This window comes from Pseudophryne corroboree, chromosome 2, assembly GCF_028390025.1.
Source record: "Pseudophryne corroboree isolate aPseCor3 chromosome 2, aPseCor3.hap2, whole genome shotgun sequence".
In the NCBI taxonomy this organism is placed as follows: Eukaryota; Metazoa; Chordata; class Amphibia; order Anura; family Myobatrachidae; genus Pseudophryne; species Pseudophryne corroboree.
The window spans coordinates 1,054,324,770-1,054,333,814 of record NC_086445.1 but is presented as its reverse complement, the minus strand read 5'-3'; the positions used below and the strand labels follow the sequence as shown (position 1 = coordinate 1,054,333,814).

The window sequence follows — 9,045 nt, the reverse complement described above, 5'->3', positions numbered from 1 at the left end:
GGCTGTGAATACTTATGTACAGTTTTTCATTTTTAATTGGCAAAAAATGTAAAAAAAAAAAACTTTCATGTTGTCATTATGGGGTATTGTGTGTAGAATTTTGAGGGAAAAAATTAATTTATTCCATTTTGGAATAAGGCTGTAACATAACAAAATGTGGGAAAAGTGAAGCACTGTGAATACTTTCCGGATGCACTGTGTACTAGCTGTGAGCTCCCATATTCTATGCGTTCTCCTGAAGGTTATCTCTATGTAAATGTAAACCCTGCTTATCTCTAGTGGATGAGAAGGGACGGACACAGACGCTGAGGATCTGCCTGGAGTTACCGCGCGTGGACGCGGTGTTTGTGGGCACCGGAGATCTCTTTGCGGCTATGCTCCTGGCCTGGACGCACCTTCATCCTAATAACTTTAAGGTAAATTCCAGAAACTGCCATCCATGTCCCTATCTATGTCACACAGGTGCTGGTGACCTCCTGGCACAGACCAGGCTACATGGTACACACGGGATTTTATACTATCAGTGATTTATATAAGTGTCTCTCACAGTCTGTTACTGTGCTTTAACTCCCCCCCCCCCCCCCCCCCCCCATTCTATTCTACCAATTACCCTCCTCTATTCTGTTCTGCCAATTACCCCCCTCTGTTCTACCCAATTACCCTCATAGAAACATAGAATTTGTCGGCAGATAAGAACCACTTGGCCCATCTAGTCTGCCCCTTTTTTTTTTTATATTATTTTTATCTCTAACCTTATTTGATCCTTATTTCTTTGTAAGGATATCCTTATGTCTATCCCATGCATGTTTAAATTGCTCTACTGTCTTAGCCTCTACCACCTCTGATGGGAGGCTATTCCACTTGTCCACTACCCTTTCTGTGAAATAATTTTTCCGCAAATTTCCCCTGAACCTCCCCCCTCCAGTCTCAGTGCATGTCCTCGTGTCCTATTGCTTCTCTTCATTTGGAGAATGTTTCCCTCCTGGACTTTAAGACCCTTGATATATTTGAAAGTTTCTATCATGTCCCCCCTTTCCCTTCTCTGCTCCAAACTATACATATTGAGATTTCTTAGTCTTTCTGGGTATGTTTTGTGATGTAGGCCATGCACCATTTTAGTTGCCCTCCTTTGTACAGTTTCTAATGTATTAATATCCTTTTGAAGATATGGCCTCCAGAACTGAATACAGTATTCTAGATGAGGCCGTACCAATGACCTATACAGTGGCATTATTACTTCTTTCTTTCTGCTGCTGATTCCTCTCCCAATGCAGCCAAGCATCTGACTAGCCTTCCTCATTGCCTTGTTACATTGCTTACCTGCCTTTAAGTCATCTGAAATAGTGACTCCTAGATCCCTTTCCTTCTCAGTAGTTTCCAGTATAGTGCCATTAATACTGTATTTAGCTTTAGGATTTTTGAGACCCAAGTGCATGATTTTGCATTTTTTGGCATTAAACTGTAATTGCCAGACTCTTGACCATTCCTCTAGTCTACCTAGATCCTCAATCATTTGTTTTACCCCACCTGGTGTGTCTACCCTGTTGCATACCTTTGTGTCATCTGCAAAAAGGCATACTTTCCCTTTAATGCCATTTGCAATGTCACCAATAAAGATATTAAAAAGCACTGGTCCAAGTACAGATCCCTGGGGTACTCCACTGGTAACATTTCCCTCCTGTGAATGCACTCCATTTACCACAACTCTCTGTTTTCTATCCTTCAACCAAGATCTTATCCATTCAATAATCCTAATATCCAATCCCAAACTTTCAAGTTTATTTAGCAGTCTGCGATGTGGAACTGTGTCAAAAGCCTTACTAAAGTCTAGATAAGCTATATCCATGGCTCCACCTTTATCCATCACTTTAGTCACACAATCAAAAAAGTCAATAAGATTTGTTTGACATGATCTCCCCCCAGTGAATCCATGCTGTTTGGAATCCAGTAAATTGCCGGATTTGAGATAATCTACAACTCTTTCTTTTAAGAGTGTTTCCATCAATTTCCCTACTACTGATGTAAGACTCACTGGTCTGTAGTTGTTTGCCTCTTCCTTGCTTCCACTTTTGTGCAGTGGGACTACGTTTGCTCTTTTTCAGTCCTCTGGAATTACTCCTGTAGCTAATGACTGGTTGAATAATTCTGTCTATATTCTGTCTATATTTACCAATTACCCCCCTCTGTTCTACCCAATTACCCTCCTCTATTCTACCAATTACCCCGCTCTGTTCTACCCAATTACCCTCCTCTATATTCTACCAATTACCCCCCTCTGTTCTACCCAATTACCCTCCTCTATATTCTACCAATTACCCCCCTCTGTTCTACCCAATCACCCTCCTCTATTCTACCAATTACCCCCCTCTGTTCTACCCAATTACCCTCCTCTATTCTATTCTACCAATCACCCCCCCCTCTGTTCTACCCAATTACCCTCCTCTATTCTATTCTACCAATTACCCCCCCTCTGTTCTACTCAATTACCCCCTCTATTCTATTCTACCAATTACCCCCCTCTGTTCTACCCAATTACCCTCCTCTATTCTGTTCTGCCAATTACCCCCCCCTCTGTTCTGCCTGATTACCCCCTCTATTCTATTCTACCAATTACCCCCCACTGTTCTGTCCAATTACCCTCCTCTATTCTATTCTACCAATCACCCCCCCCTGTTCTACCTGATTACCCCCCTCTGTTCTGTCCAATTACCCTCCTCTATTCTATTCTACCAATCACCCCCCCTGTTCTACCTGATTACCCCCCTCTGTTCTACCCAATTACCCTCCTCTATGGTTTTCTACCAATTACCCCCCTCTGTTCTACTCAATTACCCTCCTCTATTCTATTCTACCAATTACCCCCCTCTGTTCTACTCAATTACCCTCCTATATTCTATTCTACCAATTACCCCCTGTGTTCTACTCAGTTACCCTCCTCTATTCTATTCTACCAATTACCCCCCCCCCCCCCCCCCCCCCGGTTCTACCTGATTGCCCCCCTCTATTCTATTCTACCAATTATCCCCCCCTCTGTTCTACCTGATTACCCTCTCTATTGTATTCTCCCAATTACCCCCCTCTGTTCTACCCAATTACCCTCCTCTATTCTACCAATTACCCCCTCTGTTCTACTCAGTTACCCTCCCCTATTCTATTCTACCAATCACCCCCCCCCCCCCCCGTTCTACCTGATTACCCTCCTCTATTGTATTCTACCAATCACACACCCCCTTTTGTTCTACCCGATTACCCCCCGCTGTTCTACCCAATTACCCCCCTCTATTCTATTCTACCAATTACCCCCCCCCCCTCTGTTCTACCCAATTACCCTCCTCTGTTCTACCCAATTACCCCCCTCTATTCTATTCTACCAATTACACCCCCCCTCCTGTTCTACCCAATGACCCTCCTCTATTATATTCTACCAATTACCCCCCTCTATTCTATTCTACCCGATTACCCCCTCTATTCTATTCTACCAATTACCAACCCCCCTGTTCTACCCAATTACCCCCCTCTATTCTACCCAATTACCCCCCTCTGTTCTACCCAATTACCCCCCTCCTCTATTCTACCGAATCACCCCTTTCTATTCTATTCTATTCTACCAATTACACCCCCCTCCCCCGTTCTACCCAATTACCCTCCTTTATTCTATTCTACCAATTACCCCCCCCCCCCTCTGTTCTACCCGATTACCCCCCTCTATTGTATTCTACCCGATTACCCCCCCCCCTCTGTTCTCCCCGATTACCCCCCTCTATTCTATTCGCCCCGATTACCCCCCTCTTTTCTATTTTACCCCATTGGGGTGCCTGGGTAACAATTTCAGAAATCGGTGTAAATAAAGAAGATATTTAATAACCGGTCCTGTGCCCCAGTAGAACGATGCATAGATATATCACACGAGTAACAGTGTATAATAAGTATGTTACTGGAGCGCTGCAGCAGTGTAAGACCGCCGGGGGCTGTATAGCATTATAAATATGTATGTATTTAAAGTATTAAAGTGCACTTACCTTTTCCCTGGTAGTCTAGGGGGTCCGGAGCCTCTGTGGGCTGTTTGTTCCCCCAGTCCTCCCTCTGAACCGCAGTATGTCTTCCCCTGCAGCCGCATGGCTGAAAGTGAGATCAGGAGGTGCAGGGAGAGGTAATTATTTTATCAGAGCCATTACTCCGTGGCCACGAAACCGCTTCTCCCACCCTCTGGAGTCCAGATCCAGCCAGAGAAGGTGATCGGGTTACCCCGCTGAATTCTGGAGAAAAGTTTTGGGGAGAACCTCCCTCCCTCTCCAGACTTGCAGGAACCTGGGGTGTAGGACAGGTCCAGGTGACCTCAGTCACAGAAGAGTCACCATTAGGACAGCACATGCACTTAGCTTGATTGGTTAAGGAACCCAGGGCGTGTTTACTGCGGTACTGTGTGTCAGAACAGCATGAAAGAGGCCTGCGGACCCTGAATGAGTATATCCTAACCATACAGAGACTATTGTGCCATATGTGATTGTTACAAGCACCTTTAGCACAAGGACATGTCTCACAGCAAGATGTTTATTGCTCATATGTCTTTACAAAGACATCTGCCTGTATCCTGTGACCCACAGAATAGCGCCAAACTCTACTGGTGCTTTGGCTGTTCTGGATTCTCCAAGCTGAAACCCTTTGCCAAATAGCAACCCAAAAAGATAGAAAGGGCGCTATATATTAGTAATGAAAGTGATGTCTGCGATGGTGCTATTAGCAGTGAGGTTTGTAGCGCTAGATGTGATATCTTGTTACTGTCTCACTAGAGAGACCAAAACTATATCAGCAGTAAAAGCGCCAATCCACAACTGCTGCATGATACAATGTTAATAAGTTATTTGTATCCATATAAAAAAAATCTAAATATAGCCAATTAAACACCATATAGTCGCTTGGTTTAATTTAAATATGTCGGTCAGAACACCCTGGCCACAGAATAATTAATTAGTATCTACACAGATATTATCAATTTTCTTACTGAGGATATTATAGGCCATGCAGCATGTCTATCCGTCCATCCATGTGTCCTAGTCGTGCCACACAAATGCGCAGGTAGGCGAAGTAAGGCATGATAAGGCACAAGAGGATCCACGGCATGCAATACATAGCTTCACCACTAGGTGGCGATTGCTCCACTAATTAAAACTACAGTACAGTGCTGAGTAGCAGCGGATGGATGTAGCACTACAGAATACTGTACAATGTAAGCAAGCCCTGATACGCCGGCCGGTGCACAGTAAATACAGTAGTCCTATTTTAATACATTAACACTGCAGGGTAGAGAACAAAATCACCAGATCGGCAGGCACCCAGGGGCAACATGCCTTACAACTGAAAGCTCCCCTGGTGCGTTGTATAAAATGATCCATACTTTAAGTAGAAATTTAAACAAAAAAAGATTTGCTCAGCGTTTCCAACGCAAACAAAGAAAAGCGCAGTTCAGAGTTCTGCACAGATCTCTAACAGAAAAAAATCATTACTATCAGTGTTATAATTGAGATACACAGCATTATAAAAACATAACTATAGTCACCTGTCTTCATAGCTCACTTGGCATAGTGGTATCACCCATGGTTACCATGCCCGTGAGCTAAGGACACACATGTATAGTACATCTGTGTAAAAATTAGCATCCACAGTTTTCTTTCTAATTTTCCCAAAGCCAGTTGTGTCATACTCCGTATACAGTCTCAGACATGCACACAGATATACAGTCAAAATTAGAGAAAAACTGTACGTGTTACTTATTACACAGATATACAAGTGTGACTTTTCACATTACCAGAGTCTTATCTTTGAGACTGAGGTTACTGTACTTCTTCCCGGCCCTCCCCATTGCTTTAATAGGCAGCCTCCCCCACCTCCAATCCCGCCCCCGTGAGACTCGTGACTTCACGGACTGGGTGCACTGCTTAGTAAATGACAGCATGAGCCATTCATATACATACAGTAGTGTACAGACCGTGTTGTGTTTGTCATTTACTAAGCAGTGCACCCAGTCTGTGAAATTGCAAGTCTCACAGGAGGTGGGAGTAGTGGTGGGGGAGGCTGCCTATTAAAGCAATGGGGAGGCCGAGGAAGGAGTACAGTAACCTCAGTCTCAAAGATAAGACTCTTGTAATTTGAAAAGTCACACTTGTATATCTGTGTAATAAGTAGCATCTACATATGACTGTAAATCTGTGTACATGTCTGAGACTGTCTCCCTGTGCCACCTCTCTTCCTGATCCCCTCATCTGTTCTCTTCCAGCTGGCCTGTGAGAAGACTGTGTCCGCCATGCAGCATGTGCTACAGAGGACTATCAGTAGTGCCCGTGGTGAGTTCGGGGAGGGACAGACTTCAGCTGTTAATGGGGTAACGCAGGTCTCTGCTAGGATTATGGTATGCGGAGTCCCTGATAGTAATGCAGTGGGAGGGGTCTCTGATAGTAATGCAGTGGGGGGTGTCTCGGCTAGGATTGCGGTGGGAGGGGGGGGTCTCAGCTAGTATTGCGGTGGGAGGGGTCTCAGCTCCACATGACCAATCAGTGCAGTGTGAGGGATTTATGCTGTTGGCTCTGTGTATGATGGTTTGTTCCTACATTATCTCTTTGCAGCTCTAGCCGGGCCTGGGAAGAGGCCATCCTACGCCCAGCTTGAACTCCGGATGGTGCAGAGCAAAAAGGACATTGAGAACCCGGAGCTGATTATAATGGGCACTGTGTTATAAAGGATGGGGACTAATGTTGAGGCTCTGCACCTTACCCACAGAGTGACCTTGGGACCCAGTGCAGAGCCCACAGCCGCATTTACCCTGAGGAACAGAAGCTTCGTGGTCCCTCTCTAGGATAATGGGAGCTGTCCTTTCCTTTAGTAGAAACTCACCAGCGACCTGCGAGAATGAAGGGTCCACATTGGAGGTCCTGGCTACATCACCATGACCTTCTCTTGCACAGCTGTATGTGGGCATAATCTGGGTGGAATCTAGGCACTGTGATGCAAGATATCACCATCTAACCAAACATGTTGATTTGTGGCTTTGGCTGCACGTGGTAAATAAAATTATTGTCTTAGAGATCGTATTAACTGACGGAGGCACCTCTGTAGCTGTGATATCCTCAGATCTGGACAGAGGAGGCTGGACTCCTTGTGGCCTCCATCGCACTTGTCTGTCTTATTGAGCCATCTGTATATCTGTCTGTATAAGGTTTACTTTGGATTTGTGGCCTCTTTGTAGAACAAAATAATTGCAGTTCTGTCCTCCCACTGGTTCAGATCCTAGACAATAACAGACTGACACCTTTCTATTCCATATCCTGTTCTTCCCTTCATTCACGTCCGTCTTCCTTCCCTTCTTCAGGTGCTAGGATGTAGTATCTTCATCTGCCTTGTTTCCCTCTATCTCCTGTTCTTCCTACACTGCGGTCATTGTGTCGTACTTCCCCTTCACATTCCACATCCAGCTGCCGCAGTGTACAATGTATCACCTTCTGTCTCTGCAACATCTCGGCCATGCTTTATAAACCCTCCTTACTCCACTGCTGTCCCTAGTGCAGTCTGTAACATGCCTTTATATCGGTTGTCTTCTCCCACTGCAATGTTCTTCACCTCACTCCTACATCACCCCTTCCTGGTTCCAGTGCTGTCTGTAACATGTCTTTATCTCAGTTGTCATATCCAGCTGCAGTGTTCCTCACCCCACTCCAATATCACCCCTTCCTGTCTCCAGTGTGGTCTGTGACATGTCTTTATCTTAGTTGTCATCTCCCGCTGCAATGTTCCTCACCCCAGTCCTATATCACCCCTTCCTGTCTCCAGTGTGCTCTGTAACATGTCTTTATCTCAGTTGTCATCTCCCGCTGCAGTGTTCCTCACCCCACTCCCACATCACCCCTTCCTGTCTCCAGTGCTGTCTGTAACATGTCTTTATCTCAGTTGTCATCTCCCGCTGCAGTGTTCCTCACCCCACTCCTATATCACCCCTTCCTGTCTCCAGTGCTGTCTGTAACATGTCTTTATCTCAGTCATCTCCCGCTGCAGTGTTCCTCACCCCAGTCCTATATCACCCCTTCCTGTCCCCAGTGTGGTCTGTGACATGTCTTTATCTCAGTTGTCATCTCCCGCTGCAGTGTTCCTCACCCCAGTCCTATATCACACCTTCCTGTCTCCAGTGCTGTCTGTAACATGTCTTTATCTCAGTTGTCATCTCCCGCTGCAGTGTTCCTCACCCCAGTCCTATATCACCCCTTCCTGTCTCCAGTGTGGTCTGTGACATGTCTTTATCTCAGTTGTCACAGTGTTCCTCACCCCAGTCTTATATCACCCCTCCCTGTCTCCAGTGTGGTCTGTGACCTGTCTTTATCTCAGTTCCTCACCCCACTCCCACATCACCCCTTCCTGTCCCCAGTGTGCTCTGTAACATGTCTTTATCTCAGTTGTCACAGTGTTCCTCACCCCAGTCTTATATCACCCCTCCCTGTCTCCAGTGTGGTCTGTAACTTGTCTTTCTCAGTTGTCATCTCCCGCTGCAATGTTCCTCACCCCACTCCTATATCACCCCTTCCTGTCTCCAGTGCTGTCTGTAACATGTCTTTATCTCAGTCATCTCCCGCTGCAGTGTTCCTCACCCCAGTCCTATATCACCCCTTCCTGTCCCCAGTGTGGTCTGTGACATGTCTTTATCTCAGTTGTCATCTCCCGCTGCAGTGTTCCTCACCCCAGTCCTATATCACACCTTCCTGTCTCCAGTGCTGTCTGTAACATGTCTTTATCTCAGTTGTCATCTCCCGCTGCAGTGTTCCTCACCCCAGTCCTATATCACCCCTTCCTGTCTCCAGTGTGGTCTGTGACATGTCTTTATCTCAGTTGTCATCTCCCGCTGCAGTGTTCCTCACCCCAGTCCTACATCACCCCTTCCTGTCTCCAGTGTGGTCTGTGACATGTCTTTATCTCAGTTGTCACAGTGTTCCTTACCCCAGTCTTATATCACCCCTCCCTGTCTCCAGTGTGGTCTGTGACCTGTCTTTATCTCAGTTCCTCACC

The 9,045-nt window shown here is 45.9% G+C and overlaps 1 long non-coding RNA gene across 1 annotated transcript; it reads left to right on the top strand.

Annotated features, from left to right (window-relative positions):
• The first annotated feature begins 252 nt into the window (after positions 1-252).
• Positions 253-7,078, top strand: LOC135050413 (uncharacterized). Its single transcript, XR_010241610.1, has 3 exons — positions 253-416; positions 6,275-6,341; positions 6,621-7,078. It is a non-coding gene; the product is annotated as an uncharacterized LOC135050413 (long non-coding RNA).
• The last annotated feature ends 1,967 nt before the right edge of the window (positions 7,079-9,045 follow it).